This window comes from Eschrichtius robustus, chromosome 10, assembly GCF_028021215.1.
Source record: "Eschrichtius robustus isolate mEscRob2 chromosome 10, mEscRob2.pri, whole genome shotgun sequence".
Classification (NCBI taxonomy): domain Eukaryota; kingdom Metazoa; phylum Chordata; class Mammalia; order Artiodactyla; family Eschrichtiidae; genus Eschrichtius; species Eschrichtius robustus.
The window spans coordinates 32071674-32084774 of NC_090833.1; the positions used below are offsets into that span (position 1 = coordinate 32071674).

Consider the following 13101-nt stretch of genomic DNA (forward strand, 5'->3'; position numbering starts at 1 on the left):
GGGTCTTGTGCATCTCGCTCTGGAGCCCTGAAACGGTGCCCGGGTCGGCGGAGCCCTCTGTTGTGGCTTGATGCGATTGGTTGGGAACCCGGAACTGGAAATTGGTTTGGTGTCCACTGGGGGAGTAAAGGTTTGAAGGGTGGAGGCTGTGCTTACCAGAAAGCCTCAGATCAGAGCCTCCCTCAAATCTGGTTATACCTCCCGAAATTTAAGCAGAGTTGTTCTTCAGTGCTCCTGATTTGTGAATGATCAGGTTTTCTGCATGCATATGCACTTATTCCTTAACTTCCTCACCGGCTCAGCACCATCCCATCTTGTAAAGGAATCTTCCTCCAGTCCCTCTTCCTCCAAAGTACATCTTGAGGGTGCAGCCTAAGTAATCCAGGCTGCAGGTCAAATTGAGACAAAAGTGAAGGACTAACTCCATGTGGTAAAATGATGTACCTTTAATTGAGCTAGTGTTATAATACGATATTTGAAGTACTTTAATTGTAGTAGGTTTTTAAAAAGCTAAATTTAAGGTGAACACTAAGTCGAAATCACTCTTGACAATGTAAAAAAATATAATTAAATGACTCAGAGGAAGGCATATAGCTGGTTACTGGCAGAACTGGGATTTGAAGCAGATCTCTTGACTCGCAGTGCTTATTCTGCCATATCACGTTACATTTTTAATATTTGTGTTTGAAATAGTTTCTCTCTCCCTCTCCCTTTTCCCTCTCTCCCCATTTTCCCTTCTCTCCCCTCTCCTTCCTCTCTCCTCTCTCTTTTCTTTGTGATTTTCAAGTCATGTTCAAAGGCCTTTGAATATTTGGACCTTTTCAGAGGAAAAGTGCTATAAATTAAGGGGAATGTCAAAGTACTTTTGAGAACTAAAAGTGCATATAAACATAGTCATGTTAAATGATGAAGTGTCTTAATGGGACTTCTTATAATTATATGGTAATGAATGGCTTCTCTATAGAGGAAAATACTCTGTAGAGAGCTGTTTCTTGGTAATTGCATTATACTCTGTGGCTCTCTTCCTTCTAGAAGTACTGGAATAATACTCATTGTTATCAGAGACCACTTTCTCTTTAAGGATAATAGATACTAATCTTTCCATATCCATAAACATGGCCTGAATTATGAGTTGTTTACCAGAAATTACTTTTAGGTTACAAAAAATATGAAGGGCAAAAAATCTTAAGAGATTGGAAAGAAAAGTTGAAATACTGAATAGGAAAACGACATCAGATGCACTGTTTGGTTGTAGAGCTAAGTTTAAGAAGGAGAAAAGAATTTATTTTGAAATAACTCATGCTTTTTATAGAAAACCTACAAACCCTGTTAAGCATAAAAAAGTTTTTTCTAATACTTTTAAAATCTAGTTAACATTTTGTATACTTATCTCTCTGAGTAAATGTAGAGGGATAGAAGACATTTTAGAGAATACCTGTAAAGGTTAGTAGGCTGGAAAATAAAGCCCAAGAGAAGGTTTAGTAAGCCAGAGTTACAAGTCGAGTTAGATTCAGTTTGAACACAGTATTTACCAAAGTAGTTTTAATAGTCATATACCAGTTAGCAAATATTTATAGAACATCTGTCTGATCACAGTTTGAATTACTTATCTAACTAGCAGTTCTGTTCTAGTGATGGAAACTGCTTACTCAGTATCCCACCTGTCTAAAAATATACCCTTTATCTTCTCCAATGTGCTTTCTTCCTCCTCCCTCCAACTTCCCCTCTCAGACTTCAAGTTTATTCCCTCCCACATACAGCCATTGAATATCCAAGTTTCCCCCTAGCTGAGGTCATTTTTTCCCTTAAATGGCCTGCTATAAAGAGCCATATATTCTCTTAACACAATAATTTTTTTTTTCATGTAAACTCTACCTCAGCCCTAAAGAACTAGATCTATTGAGATTTAGTGGTGTTCATAAGATAACAGCAGAAACATAAAATCCTAAACTTCTGCAGGCAGGTAGTTTTTTTTTCCCCCCTGATCTCAAAAGCATGTTGGGACATATCATTCTATGCCTAAAAAGCCTTTCTGGGATGGGTAACTAAACACAGAAGTTCAATGTGATAACTTTTTTTCCCCCTGAGCTTTTATGTATAGATATCTTTAAAGTCAGGGTCTTAGAGAATGAGTTCTTTTATTTCAGGCTTGCTTTTTGAAACACCCCTATTGCCTTTAAATTATTTTTAAACTCCACTGAATTTGCAGCATGTCTTGGACAAAGTGCGGTAGCATAGGGGTGCACTGATTTTGGATAAATCAGAAGAAAAATTTGAGTCACCTGGCAAATGCAAAGAGGCATAATTCTCCTGATACCTTTTCTGTACCTCATGAATATTTATCGTTTCTGTAACGGTTTGAATTGATCCATTAGATATGTGATTACAACTTTAGTTTCTGAACTGTATAATCTCTGCCTCCATAACTGTTCTTCATATTTTGTGAATGATTGGAATGCTGGAGACAGCAATGTTTCTCTGCTAAAACCCCATGTATATAATGTCTGGATTGGGAAATTCCTTCCCAGTTGTGTGCTCTTTTAAGGAGAGCTGCCTGAATCAGAGGAAAGCACCTGGCCAGATGTATCTTGGCATTATCTTTTCATTTTGCTATGTGACAGTCATTACTTGGCAGCTTATAGGATAAGTTAAAGGTACATTTCATTTATCACTAACCAAAGAATCAGTTACTTATTAATTAGACCTTTTCTGCTTATCTTTCTGCCTGAGATGGGTTTATTCAGGATTAAAAGTGATCATTTTCCCCTTAAATTAATTATTTCTTAGCAGTTGTTCTTCCTGCATTGGTTGTGTACAAGAGTTTTGAAAAGCTGAGATAAGAGAAATAAGACTAAATTGGAATGAAGTTGTCTGATATAGCCTAAATAACCTTCTGTGGTTCAGAGGTTTGTAACCTGCTCCAGTTGCTTTATTGAGAATGCTTTCTTGTTAATCTCTTAATGGTTTATGTTTATAGATCATAAGTTGTTACTAGCTCTAATTGCCTTGTGCCTGGACATTAAGGCTTTTACCATTATTGCTCCTGGTTTGTTCAGTATGTATAAGAAGCCAAGAAGAGTTTGCTTAGGAAACTAAGTAAATCAGAGAGCTAAGTAAACATTTATTTAACTTTATAAGTACCTTAAAAATAAGTACAGTAGAATTCAGAGATGTCAGTTTTAGCCATTAGTGCCAATGATAAATACTGATTCCTACCTTCAACAAGAGTACTTTTGGAGACACGTAGTTCCATTCATAACTCAGTGAGTTATTTATCCTATTGATATGACTTGCCCCAGATCAGTGGTTTACAAAACTTGGTGGCTCATTAGAACCGCCTGGGGCAGTTTTAATACAATGATGTGTAGGCCCTATATCAGGCTAGTTATATCTGTGGGATCCAAACATTGTTCTTTGTTTGTTTGTTTGTTTTAATTCCCAGGTCATTTGTTTTTTCTTTAGTATGTCTCTCTAAAAGATAAGAATTAAACAACAAAGGAAAAACCAGAATACCATTATCACATCTAGAAAAAGTAACTGAAATTTCTTTGTGTCATCAAATATCTAGTCAATGTTCAGATTTTCCTGACTGTTTCAAAGAAAAAAAAATTTTTTTTTTTAAACAAATTGAACATTCAAAGCAGGAGCCATATAAGGTTCATACATCCCAATAGGCTTATATGTCTCTTATAAAACTTTACAAATCTAAAGGCTCACTCTCCATCTCATTTTTTTCCTTGTAATTTATTGTTGGGGAAACTGGGTCCTCTGTCCTGTAGAATTTCCCACTTTCTGAATATTGCTGATTGGTTCCTCATAGTGTAGTTTCATGTTTCTCTGTTTCTTTTGTTCCCTATAAATTTGTAATTAAATTTACGTGGGCTTAACCATCAACTCAATGTATGGTTAGGCATTTGTTTCATTTAGCTTTCAATTTTCAGGTTTTTAAAAAATATCTTCTAATATATAATTATGTAAAATTTACTGCTTCCAAAGCAAATCTTTAAAGCAAACTATGTTTACAGCAGGCTAACTTCTATCCCTGTCTATTCTACTGTCTTAACTTCCTCCTAATATAAAATTAAAAATTAAAATTAAAAAATTAAAAAAAAATTTTTTAATTCTTCCGTTTAAAAAGAAAATGTAAGCAATCTACTTGTACTTATATATGTGTATATTTGTTTCTCCCTCCCCTTGATAAACTCTAGCATATTATTCATACTTTCTCTGCCCACCTCTTTCTCTCCCCTTTTAAACTCTATAAAGTGTATCCTAGAGATCAGGATAGAAATATTCCCTATTTCTTTTAAACTGCTTATTGCTCCTCTGGGTAGATGTGCTACTATTGTTTCCATTCTTTTGCTTTAACAAATGTGTTACTTTGCAAAACTACTTTTGCTAGTGTATCTTTTTTTTTTTTTTTTTTTAAACATCTTTATTGAAGTATAATTGCCTTACAATGGTGTGTTAGCTTCTGCTTTATAACAAAGTGAATCAGTTGTACATATACAATATGTTCCCATTTCTCTTCCCTCTTGCATCTCCCTCCCTCCCACCCTCCCCATCCCACCCCTCTAGGTGGTCACAAAGCACCGAGCTGATCTCCCTGTGCTATGCGGCTGCTTCCCACTAGTTATCTATTTTACATTTGGTAGTGTATATATGTCCATGACACTCTCTTACCCTGTCACATCTCACCCCACCCCCTCCCCATGCTAGTGTATCTTTGAGATAGATTCCTGTAATTGAAGTTGCTCAGGCAAATGGTAAATGTATTTGTAACTTTGTAGATGTTGCTAGATAGTGGAAACTCCACCTGGAGTTTTGCCTTTTTGAGTTCTCACCAACAATGTAACAGACTTTTCTCATATCCTTGCTAATAAGGTTGATGTCAAATGATTGGGTGTTTGTCAATCTGATAGGTGAGAAATGGTATCTCAGTGCGTTTTTACTTGATTCTCTTTTCATGTGAGCTTTTTTATGTGTAAAGGCCATTTGCATTCTTTGACACGGAGTTCTTAACCCTTTATCTCCTTAGTTGATCCAAGGATGCAGCCAGATTGAGAAGCACTGGAATATATTACTCTATTCAGTAATATTTCTGATGGGTTAAAACGCGTAAAAGCCTTGGAAAAGATGTCTGATTGTCAGTTATTGAAAACATTTCCCACACTATAGTAGCTCAACTTGTAGATGCACTATATTTTACTTCATCGTTTGTTAAAATACTATTATTTTAATATAAATTACGGTATTTTTAATATAAAATATGGTTATTGGTCATCTCCAGCTTTTCACAATTGTAAAAAAAAAATGTACAAATGATACATATACAATGATGTTCACTGCAGATCTCCAGATATATCCTCAGGTTAATTTTCCAGAATTGTATTTCTTAGAGCCTATGGTATATCTTTTATTTAGGATTTCTGATACATTGTACAAATTTGCCCTACTGAAAAGTTGTACAGACATTTATTTCTGTCAACAGTGTATGAGTGGCAGGGCAGGAATAAAGACGTAGACATAGAGAATGGACTTGAGTACATGGTGGGGAGGGGGAAGCTGGGGCGAAGTGAGAGTAGCATCAACATATATACACACCAAATGTAAAATGGATGGCTAGTGGGAAGCAGCAGCATAACACAGGGAGATCAGCTCGTTGCTTTGTGACCACCTAGAGGGGTGGGATAGGGAGGATGGGAGGGAGGCTCAAGAAGGAGGGGATATGGGGACATGTGTATGCATATGGCTGATTCGCTTTGTTGTGCAACAGAAACTAACATGGTATTGTGAAGCAATTATACTCCAATAAAGATGTATTTTTTTTAAAAAGGGAGAAACACTTTGGTATTATGCAAACAGAATAAAGCAATTTTTCTGGAAAAAAACCCCAAAACAAAACAGTGTATGAGTATGCCCACTTCCTTACACTCTAGTTACAGTGGGTGTTTTTGTAGTCTGTGCCAATTTAGTAGACCAAAAATATTATCTGATTTAAATTTACGTTTCTGTGATTACAACCAAAGTTGATTTTTTTCATATTTATTAACCATTTATATTCCTGCTTGAGTATGTATGTATGTGTTTATGTTAGTTGCCCCCTTTTCAAAAAATTGTTTACTCATTCTTCTTCCAGTAATTCAGAATAGATGTGCTCACAAGATACAGTTTAAGAATGATGGAAAGTGTTATTTCTTCATGTAGTGTCCATTCCTATGAGGTAGCGTAGGGCAAAGAATACTGGACTAGCTGTCAGGGCATCTATGTACAAGTTCCACCTCTTCCATATACTTGTATCCTTGGATAAATCACCTAGCTAAATTTTTTAGTCTATAAGTTAAACATACTGGATTTGATGATTCAGTGATTCTTTGTGTAGTCTATTATGTTTTTTAAAAAGGATATTCCTCTAACTCCCCTAATTAATAAATTTATTATTTGATTGGGTATTTCCTCAAAAAATCTGCTAGCTTTGCAGGTCTGTGCCCCATCACTCTGCTATCCAGTGTAAGGAATAGCATGCTTTGGTCACAGCTTTTCTGATATTGCTGCACTCTACTTCATTTAACCAAGTAAATGAAAAACAGTTTGACTTTTCACAGCATTCAGTGCTCTTTAACCTACCTTTGATTCCATAGAGAGGAACTACCTATGGCCCAGACTGCAGGAACTTTATTTCTTTGGTATTATTCTTTCCTTTACTCCTGGCGTTTGAATGCCTGTTTGCTGTCTGCTGTGGAAAAGAAAAAGATAATTGAGATTCATATCATGCTTCCAAGGAATTTATAATTCAGTGGGGGAGACAAGATGTATATGTAAATAATTAGAATTCCAAAATGAAAGTGATAGGTACCCTTAAGGTATTTGTAGAAGTGGGTTGTAGATCTTGCGATACAGAAATGTGGCGGTGAGCCTGGGCATCACCTGGGATCTTCTTCCAGTGTCCTCACCCCAGGCCTACTGATTCAGAATCTGCACTTTTAACAGTGTACCTAGCTGATTCGTATATGCGCATTAAAGTATGAGAAGTACAGCTGTAGATGTTTGAAAAGAAGCAAATTTATTCTCATTGGCAGAATCAGAGAAATCTTCTTGAAGGAAGATGAGAGTAGGGCCTTGAAAGGTTAAATTGATGGGTTAATTTTCAGGCTTGAGTGGAATGAATAAGAAGGCTTGTACCCTTCAATAACTTAATAATCTTTAACGTGAATTGGATACCTGCTTTTTTGGTTTCATTTTTTTTAAGGAGTCTTGCTGTGTGGCTTGCTGACATGGCCAGATGTCAGACTTGGCCCTAAAGAAGCTGGCAAACCCTTTGGCCAGTTTCCATTAGAACAGCTCATTATTATCTTAGCCAAAATAAAAATCATGGTCTTTAGTGGATTCTCACCAGCTTTCCGATTACTCCACTCAAGAGGAGAGGGACAAAAAAGGGACTTTGGAGAAGTTTCTTATGTAATGCCATGGATATTAGGTCTTGGTTCTATTCTTGTAAAGATTGCAATAAAATTCTAACTGCTTTGATTCCCACGGTAATATTGTGGTCAAGATCTCTGATTCCTCTAGCTCTGTGATTTTCTCGTTATGTAGAATCTTGAACGTTATATTTTAATGTATCTAATTTTTAGTCACCTGAGTTTGTAGACATGAACATTACTAAAATAATAGAGAAAAACAATGAAAATGAAGGAAGAAATCATCTCAGAAAAACATTCTAGTATTGGAGCTAAAGAAAACTGCAGGGTGAATAGTAGAGTGCCAATACTTTACCCATTTCTTCCTCAAGATTATAAGGTTCTAGTAGTAGAAGCTTTGGTAACTGGATTTAAGAGATTTTAGGAAAAGGTCTTTGGAATCAGAAGAATATTTAACCCTGGAAAAAAGGAATTGGAGGCCTTTTTATTTCTATGGGACTCTATCGTTAGTGTTTTGCTCAGTTCAGTAGGCAGGAAGGGATATAAGAACCATGACTGGGTCACAGGCAGTATAATGACTGAAGTTATGGTTATCTAGAGTTGTACTGTAAACTTAAATTCATTAAAATGGAATAAAATAAAAAATTCCGTTCCTCAGTCACAGTAGCCATATTTCAAGGGCACAGTAGTCACATGCAACTAGTGGCTACTGTACTGAACAATGCAGGTGCTGAAACATTTCCATAGTTGCAGAAAGTGCCATTGGATAGGGCTGATCTAGAGCTTTGCTCTTGCTGTCTGTCTCAGAAACCAAGACAAAGGTGAGGTAAAGAATGAGGAAAGTGCCTCAAATAGTGTTTCACGGCTTGTGAGGAACACATATTTTACCTGTTCAAGGAATAGCAATAACTGGGAAAAAAACGTCAATAATCTTATTAGCACAGATTTAGCTTTTGGTTGTTGCCTAATGGCAAATTTAGGGAGGCACCAGAGAATACTAGTTAAAACTTGAAAATAAGAGTTGGAGTGTTAGTATTTTTCTTTTACTAGTTCACAAGGTCATTCAGGGCAAATCTCTTTCCTTCTTGAGGCCTTAGTTTTTCAACTGAAGATTGAGTAGGACTGCATAGACTGTTTGGAGGAGTATAGCAGACCTTCCAATGGAATGTGACTGGGACGTTGGGACTTGATGGCCTACAGTTTGTCTCTGTGATAAAGTCCCTTTTGAAGTCTTCATCTTTAGAAATGATATAGAGACAATTTTATTAAGTACATACCTACATTTTTAGTTAGTAAAATTACCTGTAAAAAGATGGCCTGTTGATACATTCTGTTTGCCTCAGGTATCAGAAGGGTACCCTTGCCAGGAACTTAATCTTCTAATTTGATAAACTCAGAAATTACTGTGCATCTCTTCCTGCATACTTTAAAATGGCCAGAAGTTGTATGAGCTCATGAAGACAGGCTAATATTTAATACACATAGCAGTTTTCTAAATTTGAGCCAACTCCAAAATGTGAAGAAAGTATGATTTAGTGATGGAGTAGAGATCATGAATAAGTTTATAAGGTAAAATATTAAATGGAGTTAAAATTTCTTTGTCCTTTGGACAAGATACTCATATTTACATGCCTGCTGTTTAGGTGTTTTGTTGTATTTGAAGTTTTGTAAAATGTAGGGGGAAATGCCAGCTCTTAAAATATTACTGACACAACATTAAAGTCTATCTGTGAGTAAAGAACAGTTTTAGTTGTGAATGTGATCTGAGAGAGAAATTTGGATATTTCTCAATTCCTTTCATTTTATTACTATGGTTCTGGCCCAATTGCAGTAAAATCCCAGCTAGCTGGTAAAAGCTCACGTTTCTGTAATGACTTCACATTCTGAAAGAGCTACATTTTTTTTTTGCAGTCAAAATAATTCTTTGAAAACAGCTACTCAAATTGACTCACTCCACAGTTTCTAGCACCAGTTTTTACTATAAGAATGGATACTGGGCTTCCCTGGTGGTGCAGTGGTTAAGAATCCTCCTGGCAATGCAGGGGACACGGGTTCGAGCCCTGGTCTGGGAAGATCCCACATGCCATGGAGCAACTAAGCCCGTGCGCCACAACTACTGAGTCTGCGCTCCTGAGCCTGCAAGCCACAGCTCCTGAAGCCGGTGCGCCTAGAGCCTGTGTGCTCTGCAACAAGAGAAGCCACCGCAACGAGAAACCCACGCACCGCAATGAAGAGTAGCCCCCGCTCACCGCAACTAGAGAAAGCCTGCGCACAGCAACAAAGACCCAACGCAGCCAAAATAAATTAAAAAAATAAATTTAAAAAAAGTTATTAAAAAAAAAGAATGGATACTGATTCTCATAGGAAGTCTTGTGATCTGTTCACAATTAACACAAGTACCAGTGTTGCAAGATACTTGGTTCTTTATTTAATCTTTGAATGAACAGTTTCACATACACTAATTTTGCTTTAGAACTATAAAAACTGTGCTACATTTTAAAGCATGTTCTACTTATTTGTTTTAAAAATTGTCCAGTTTGTTTATTATTTAATTGTGCCTGTACTCTGGTCTTAGAGTGTCTTCCAGAGGTAAAGTGAAGTATTGGCTGGGCCAAAAAGTGCCTTGGGGTTTTTAAGTAAAAACAAAAGACACATTTTTTCATTTTCACCAAGAACTTTATAGAACGTGTTCACCCTTTTGTTCCACTACCTTCTGCCATTTTTCAGGCAACTTCATAATTCCATCTTCCCAAAACTTTTTATCTTTTTGAGCAAAGAACTGTTACAGGTGCCTTTTACAGTCCTCCAGGGAATTGAAATTTTTCCCATTAATAGAATTTTGTAAAGACTGAAATAAATGGAAATCTGAAGGTGCAATGTCTGGTGAATACCGTGGATGAATCAGAACTTCCCAGCCAAGTCGTAACCGTTTTTGCCTGGTTATCAAAGAAACGTGGTCTTGCGTTATCCTGATGGAAGATTATGCGTTTTCTGTTGACTCATCCTGGATGCTTTTCGTCGAGTGCCGCTTTCAGTTGGTTTGATTGGGAGCACTACTTGTTAGAATTAATCGTTTGGCTTTCCGGAAGGAGCTCATAATAGAGGACTCCCTTCCAATCCCACCATATACACAACATCACCTTCTTTGGGTGAAGACCAGCCTTTGGTGTGGTTGGTGGTGGTTCATTTCATCTGCCCCACAATCTCTTCCATTCCACATTATTGTACAGTATCCACTTTTCATTGCCCGTCACAATTTGTTTTAAAAACGGAACATTTACATTATGTTTCAGTAGAGAATCACATGTGGAAATATGGTCAAGAAGGTTTTTTTCCACTTAACTTACATGGAACCCAAACATCAAAGCGATGAACATAACCAAGCTGGTGTAAATGATTTTCAACGCTTGATTTGGATATTTTGAGTATGTCGGCTATCTCTTGTGTGGTATAAGAAGATTGTTATCAATTATTGTTTCGATTTGATCGCTATCAACTTCAACTGGTCTACCCGACCGTGGAGCATCGTCCAGCGAGAAATCTCCAGCACAAAACTTCGTAAACCACTTTTGACACGTTCAATCAGTCACAGCAGCTTCTCCATACACTGCACAAATGTTTTTGTGCATTTCAGTTGCGCTTTTACCTTTCTTGGAATAATAAAGCATAATATGCCAAAAATGTTGCTTTTTTTCTTGCATCTTCAATATTAAAATGGCTACACAAAAACTTACCAATTTTGATAAGTCTTTTTTTAAATGCACGCTGATATGATAGCTGTCACAATACAATCTAACAAAATTGTTTTGAATGAAGTTGAAGACAACTAAGTACTACTAGAGCCATCTTATGGAAAAAACCAAATGAACCTTTTGGCCCACCCAGTATTTTCCATTAATAATAACTTGAAAATATATCAGCTAAAGAGAAGACTTTTAGGAGAATATTTAATTTAGGAGTCAGAGATGTGGGCTCAAATCTTGGATCTGCTGCTTTTCACCTTTGTTATCTTGCCTGTTAACCTCTGAGGAATAATACAGGTTTTGTGTCTGACTTATAGGAGGTGTTATTTGCATGCTTCTATGATTTTGTGGAACAAAAAGTGTTAAAAAGGTATCACGCTTTCTTATTCTTAGATCTTAGTTTCTAGTACAATACCTTACACACGTTAAGTGCTTAATAATAACTTATTGCGTGTATGGAAAAAAGAAAAGGTACAGCTAGGGTAAGGAGGATCAGGAATGCCCAGGGGAGTGGGAGTTTGTAAGCATCACCAAGAAGGTGAGCCTTGAACTAGGTGAGGAAGTTAGTCATTTGGATTTCTTGGGGGGAAGAGCCTTCCAGGCAAGGGCATTAGCCAGTGCAAAGTTCCTAAGTGTCACAGGCATATTCAAGGAGCAGCAAGGAGGGCAGTATAGCTGTCATGCTGTGAAGAAGGTGCAGTGTATTAGAAGATTAAGTCGGGAATTCCCCGGCGGTCCAGTGGTTAGGACTTCGCACTTCCACTAAGATCCAGCATGCCATGTGGCTGAGCCAAAAAAGAAAAAAATTAAGTCATGTAGCTAAAACACATTTTCCAAAACTGTGCTTACTATGTATGTTGTTTGCTGATGTTTTCTTTTTTCTTGTTTTCTATTCTGTGCTTTGTTTTTTTAAAAAATCGCTGATCTGACCCAATAAGGTAGAACTCCATAACAGGGTTGCTGGTAATATTGATCTCCTCAGCCCTGGCCCAGTTGGCTCTGCTGGGAGTTGCCTTGGCTGTTTACCCCAGTGTTCCCCCAGTTTGCTATTTTCAAAATATTCCCTACGTGTGACAGGATGGGTCACAACCTGCAGTTGTAATAACTTAAACTGTGAAAACAAAAGATTTCCTGACCTATTTTTTGATTCCTGAAAGCAGTATACTTTCATGGTACAGAAAAGCATAATGAAGAAAAAAAAGTACATACCCATACCACTGATAACATTTAATGAATATCCTTCCAGTTCTTTTGTGTGCATATTGAAAGGACTTTTAACAGTAAAATGTACGTTTTGAACAACGTAGGGCTGGGCTCTCACTCTTGTTTGGTCGTGGTGTAGAGTGGTAGACTGCCAGCTACGTGGGAACAGAAGATGATGCCCGTGTGTATACCTGTGCTTGTACTCATAGAACTTGGAAATGGCACTGAGCTTGACCACTTAACTTTAGAAAGTTATTTAACCTTTCTGAGCTTCCTTTTTCTCACCTTTCAAATGAGGATACAGCCCTCTTTTGAAGAATTCTGGGAAGACAAAATGAGACTGTTTATGAACGTGTCCATGGTACGCTGTAGGCACTTAAACTTTTCCGACTTCTGTCACATCATAGGTGTTCAATAAATGTTGTTTAGATGAAGGAATCAGTGAGCGAATGAATGATTGAATACATTTGCTGCTTTGGGTAACTTTCAAATTGTTCACCCTGTGGTATTAAAATTGTGTGCACTGAAGTAATGAGCTGGCGTGACTAGCTTCCAGCCCCCTGTGGTCTTCTGATGCTAATTGCACTGTCAGTATTATACTAACAAAAACAGCTTAAAAATGTGACCATGAAGTGAATAAATTATCTGTCTAGTTCTGTTTTATAACTGTACTTAGTTTTGTACTTAAATTCAGTATATAATGATGAAAATAGTTTATGGAAACAGTTGTATTTTGT

At 37.0% G+C, this 13101-nt stretch overlaps 1 protein-coding gene across 1 annotated transcript in view; it reads left to right on the forward strand.

Annotated features, from left to right (window-relative positions):
• ERP44 (endoplasmic reticulum protein 44) overlaps nt 1-13101 on the forward strand; it is an 86541-nt gene that overhangs the window by 616 nt on the left and 72824 nt on the right. The gene's annotated exons all lie outside the window — the stretch shown is intronic.